This window comes from Podarcis raffonei, chromosome 17 (assembly GCF_027172205.1).
Source record: "Podarcis raffonei isolate rPodRaf1 chromosome 17, rPodRaf1.pri, whole genome shotgun sequence".
Lineage (NCBI taxonomy): Eukaryota > Metazoa > Chordata > Lepidosauria > Squamata > Lacertidae > Podarcis > Podarcis raffonei.
The window spans coordinates 31583776-31589959 of NC_070618.1; positions in this window are offsets into that span (position 1 = coordinate 31583776).

Here is a 6184-nt window from a genome sequence, read left to right on the forward strand (position 1 = left end):
CCAATGCCCAAGTCCAACACCAGGGGGCGGCTGTTCAACACCTGTAAGGAAGCCAGGGCTGAATTCAAAATCCTTAAGCAAAATAAATGATGGCAGTCATACATACAATACTTTGATTTGAAAATTTGGGGAATGCAAATATAAGATCCCTGGGACTACGGTGGGGGCAGTGGTGTGGAAGAAAGGGACTGAAAATAATGAAGGAATGCAGCTGGAGGCGAACTAGAGAAATCTGTCTGCTCCTGTCTGCAAGGGCAAAGATACAGATACAGAGCCACTTAAAAAAAAGGCACTTTCATGTGAAAATTTCGTGTTTTCCCTAATGATAACAAAATGCCATCCCAAATCAGAGCAGGGCAATTCCATGCTATATCCACAGGCAGATCTAGGGGGGTGAGACCCTGCAACTATGACGTCCAACGAAAGGGAAGAGCTGGGAGAGAATGCCAGATTTTGGCATCGCCCAGGGTGCCACTGAAATTTGAGCTCTGCCACAGCTATATCATCAGTCCCGGACCAGAAAGCCATAGGGGGAGATTGCACCATTTCACATCTAACTACATGTAAGATGACCGTTGTTATAAGAAGAATACATTTAATTCCCTTATGGAATATCTAGAGCCTGTATAGAGTCCCTTAGGAGATTTCTGTCGGTCAGAGAAAATAACAGAGGTCAATTGTTAATTGAAAGCATGCTAATTAGTTGTAAACATCTCTCTGGGGAAACTGGTTCCCAGGTGGGCAAGGCAGATGCTGGAAGAGAAGAGACTACGTTTACTTCAGGATCTGGGGCGGAATACAGCTGAGCAAAGTGAGAGTGCCAACTGGCTGCTGTGATATTATTAACGATGAATGAGTGGGGTCTTAAACCTGCATTAATTAAATTCCAGAATTTCTTGTCGTCACGGGTTTTAATGGCCACTGACAGGGCCGTCCAGCGTTCTTTCGCAAAGAGCAATTTCTTATGTTGAAGCAACTTCTTGTAGTATGAACGGAATTGGGCTAACTCCCTGATTTTGCTCTGGGAGCTGTCTGATTTCATATCAGACTGAAGAAATCTAAGCCAACTTCTGCACTGTTTGCATTCTTGGTCGAACCAAGTTTGATTCTTCCAGGTTAGAATCGCACGGGGAGGTTTCGTGAGTGAGGGAAGCAAGTAGGCTAGAATTTGCTGGAAAGTTGAGAAATGATTCACATTCGTTGTTAACAGCTGAGCTTTCAAGGCTAGGATCTCAGGGGAATTTAGGAGGACTTTTATGTCTTGCTCCAGATAGATATCCCACTTCTTACATCCGGGGGCTAAGGTCAGTGGGTCCTGGAGGTGGAATGAGCTGGGAAGCCCCAGCTGTGTGTGGGGGAAGGAGATGGCGATTGGAAGGTGGTCACTTTCGGTTCTGTTGAACACATTGAAACAATATGCCTTATCATTAAATGCCGAGGAGGACCAGATGTAGTCTATAACGCTTGCCCCTCTCGAACCTAGAAAAGTATAGAATCCCCCGGACCAGTCTTTGGGTGTGCCATGCAAGCTGTGCAGCCCGCAGTTTATGGTAAGCTCCAGTAGTATGATGCCAGCCCTATTGATGGTCTTATCATGTGAGTTCCACGTAGGAAACCACTCTTCTTCTATGAATAATTGTGACTTATGGGTGAATGAGCTTATATCTGCTCCGATTCTGGCATTAAAGTCCCCCATTATAAGGATCTCTGACTTTGGAAATTCAGCCACTGATTTATCGAGGATAAATCTTAAATCCTCCCAAAACTGATTTGACTGAGAAGGGGGGGAGGTAGATGGTAAGCAGCTAGTAAGCCTGATCTTTATTAAAGGAAATAAACTGTTGCGACAGGGTCCCCACTCACCACACGCAGGAGGGAGAACCCCGAACAATGGTGCACAAGGCCCTATAAAGACTTTTGAAATTGCCCACCCTGTAGCCCAAGACCAAACCCCAAAACATCATACATACATGACAGAAGGAGGCGGTCTTCGGCAGAAATTTGAGAGTGTTGCTTCTCTCCCGTCTGCCAGGATACCTGGTAATGCCTTATCTGATTACCTTTTCTGGGTAGCCTGGCCATTCCTTTGAGATGGTAGATAATTTAGTTTCTGAAACCTCTTACACATATTGATAGTTTGCTCAGCTTAACAGATACTTGCCTGACTGAATTCGAAAAGGGGAGTGTAAGCCCCTACAGTCCAAAGACAACTGCCTTCCTCCTTGCAGAGAAATATTTGGGGCCAATTTGGGAGAGCCAAAATGGCTTCAGGATTGCTCTCCTGTACTATTTCAGACGCATGGTTCATATACTTATGTATGTGTTTGCCTTGTACATTTATTCTACATTTGAGATCTTTGAATTCTTATAACACTGCGTCTACGTGGTTTCTTCATAGCTACCAAGATAGCAACGGCAGCTGTAATAATTGTTCTCATAGTATTTTCTCTGGCCCATCTTTACTGGACATTTAAAGCAGTATCATATCACATGAAGCTGTCATGGCTCCCCCCCCAAAAAAGAAAAAAATTCTGGGAACTATAGTTTGTTAAGGAAGCTGAGAGCTGTTAGGGGACCCCTTTCCCCCCCACAGAGTTACAGTTCCCAGAGTTCCCTGGGAAGAGTGATTGACTGCTAAGCCACTCCGTGTAGTTAAATCTATAATGTGGTCAGGGTCTCTGTGTGGCTCTGTCTAGGTTACGAAAATCAACACTGCAACTGCTTTCATGTCCAAAACAAAGTAAGACATCCTCATTCTATGTGATAGGCATGCATATTCTCCCGCAGTAGACCACAGAAAAGGCATTGTCACCCCACAGAAGAAAATACCCCACAGCAATACAGAGTGCTGCAGAAAAATGCCAACCTTTTCACCATTATTGAGGCCATGTGTTTAGCAGCTGTGTTTTTAAAATAAACAGCATACCACTTTTGTAAAATATGATTGAATTGTCTAAATAGTTCAGTTGTCTAAGCTTTGAGTGAAATGGGTTCTACTTCTTGGGAAAACATCAGCTTTCTGATGGACAAGGTGGGTAAAGATACCAAATGAAAAGCTGTCTTCTTAGGGCTGCTGAAAATGCTGTCATATTGCAAGGGCTGTCATATTTGCAAACTGCTGATGAAGTCAATCAGCCCAGTTAGGTTAATAATCTCTGTGCCAACAGTTGCCAGGGAAGTATCTGCTTTGTGATGTAAGCTTGGACCAAAATGTTGCTATGGAAACTAATTCACTAAGGATGCTTCAGGAAAGGGAGCAGAAAAGGCACAACTTACTCCCTTGACCCTGCCTGGAGATGACGCCATCGAAGTGTCTGCGTCCTTGAGGGAGAAAACCAGGCAGTTCTGGGACTGGTGCTGGAAAAGACACAGAGGCCTAACTTGCCCTCTGTCGGTTTGGGTGATGCGCCTAGAACCCTAATGGGGTCTCTGCTGGAGTGTAATGTTGGCAACCCCCCCATCTTCTGTTCAGCCTGAATATACATGTAAAACAAGCCTTGGACCATACAAAAAGACACCAGTCTCCAGGAAACCTTCAATTCAAGGAAGCCAGATGGAAGGTATGTCCCAAAACACTTGGGCTGCTCAGAGCCTGGGGGGTAGAGAATGAAAGAATATTTAGGAAAATAGGCCACTAGGTCCAGTGAAATAACTTGCCCAGGATGCTGCCAATGATATGAGAGGCTGCCTCCATTCCTATCATGTTCAGTTTCTGTTAATTGGTTCTCATGGGAAACTTACAGATTCTGGCTTCGCACAATTAACTCAAGGCAGTGTCAATTTACTCTTGGCAGAAAGCCCAGGTCTGCTTGACCTAGAAACTACTTACTCTGATTGGTTAACGACCAGAACTCAACTCTGTTATCTAGGGATTGCTAGCACAGTGTGATGTTAGGTGTGTTAGGTGTGTGTTAGGAGTAGCAGTGCTGTGTATGGTTAATAAAGAGAGAGAAAGAAAGGATTTATTTTGCTTTATTTTGTATGCAGAAACTCTGCTGGTTTTATTTTTCCTTTTAATAAATCCTGTAAATAGTTATTCTGAGTCTAGCTGACTAGTCATTTCCACCTCAACTAGCTTCTTCGCTGTGCAGGAAAACTCTGCTACGTTTGGGCTAAAGCCATTAGAGCTATGCCTGACACTTCAAAGTTCCATGATATCACTCTTTTCAGGAGTTAATATCTGCATGGGGGCAGGCTCTTGTGTTAGTTCTACCCACCATCAGACATGGGGGGGGGATGGAGGGCAGGAGGTGGAGGAGACAGGGCTTTTCTGCAGGGCAGTCCCTACATAGCGGAACTCCCTCCCCATGGAGGTGCACCTGGCACCCTCCCTGCTGAAGATTTCATCTTTTTTTTAACCCTGACATTTCTGTCACACTCATCTCCTTTTGCTGAAATGTATAATGTTCTCCATCTGGAACAGTTTTACTAGGGAAGCCGCCCAGAGTGGCTGGGAAAGTCCAGCCAGATGGGCAGGGTATAATTAATTAATTAATTAATTAATTATAATAATTTGCACCACAGAGGGTTGGACTAGATGATCCCTGGGTTCCCTTTCTAACTCTGGGCTTCTTTTATCTATTTTTATAATGGTATGCTATATAGCTGTCACCCACCCTGGGACCTTCTTGTGAAGGGCAGGTAAGAAATCTTACAAATAAAATAAAATGGAAGAAGTGTGTGCAAACTTAGGCTTGGACTTAGGCTTCCGGGCCTCAGGTTCCAGTAAGGTCCCCAGTGCTTCTTGTGGGATGCCAACATCCAACTAAGGAAGGGGGAAGGCGTGCAGCAGGAGGGAGATGCTGGATGTGGTGCGGATGATGGAAACCACCTCCCCAAAGTTGGACAAAGAGAGCAAATTGGACCTTGGGGGAGACGGACTCACAGCTGGGAAGACATGAGAGATACCTGCAAAAAACGGGGAGTGGGCAGGTGGGGAAAGCAGAAATCTGGCCAACCCTGAAGGCCAGCAGCCCCATCCCCTTTGTTGCCATCCCCAATTATAAGCCCATTTCATGAGGGGAACTGGGAGGCCTGAAAGACGAAGACTTTATCTGGAGGTGTGCACAGTTGCAGAGCAGCTGCCGTCTTGAGTCATACGGAAACTCCGTGTGCCCCAATGGCCATGATGTACGGGCCTCGGCAGGATGTTTCTCAGGCGGTGCTGAGCCCAGCTGCAGCCAACCCACCAGGAAACCCATCCTGTCGAGGACAATCCGGTCTTGGGCAACAGGGCCGTGACATCCCCGTAAGGTGGGCAAAAGTTAAAAGTGTTCTGTCAGAACGACAAAACCTATGGAACGACTGAGGCACCTTCAAATGTGTAGTGTAGTTTGTTGGCCGAGATCAGCAGTTTTCAGAAATATGCACACCTTGAAAGAGGAGGCCTTCACCCCGCTATGGCTTCGCTGTATCACATATGATGGTAGTCCCAGTGCAACTGTACAGATGTGAAGCCTTTTCTATCTGTGGTAAATTTGTATGTGAAAGAAAGAGTTCTGTGCCTTGCTAGAGAGATTGAGAATCTTAAGTTCCTTATATGCTTTTATCCATTTTTTGTTTTAGGTCACTTTTTCCAGATTCATTTCTTTTTTTAACATTTCAGTTTAATATTAGTTAAATAAGGGGCTATATTTCCTTTTCAAGGGGGATTCAGCATCATAAGTTTGTGTTGTAGTTTATCTGGGTCTGAGGTAACTTCTGTTTCTGCTTGTCTTACTTTTGTATTGTTTAGGGAAGTCTTTAATGTTTGATGTTTTATCATGTTTTTAATATTCTGTTGGGAGTTGCCAAGAGTGACTGAGAAAACCCAGCCAGATGGGCAGGGTAGAAATAATAAATTATCTTTATTATTAGGCCGTATCTGTGCTACACATTTAAAGTTCTGGGATAGCATTTTGAATAATGGGAATGGGGCTCCCTCAGGGTGAATCCCCCACCTTCCAGCTCTCATTCCCCAGCCCCCAACCCAGGGTGCGGGGGCATCCTTCAAAGCCACCATAGCCTCATACTCCTTCCAGTATTGGAGGCAGCCTAGCTTACCTCAGAGGGTTATTGCGAGGATAATTTGGACAGGGATAGCACACCATGTATACCACCTAGAGTTCCTTGCAGGAAAGGTGGGGTGTTCAAGTGAAAGTAAAGCACCAAGGAAGACCCCCTGAGAGTGTGTTTTTGAAAGCAC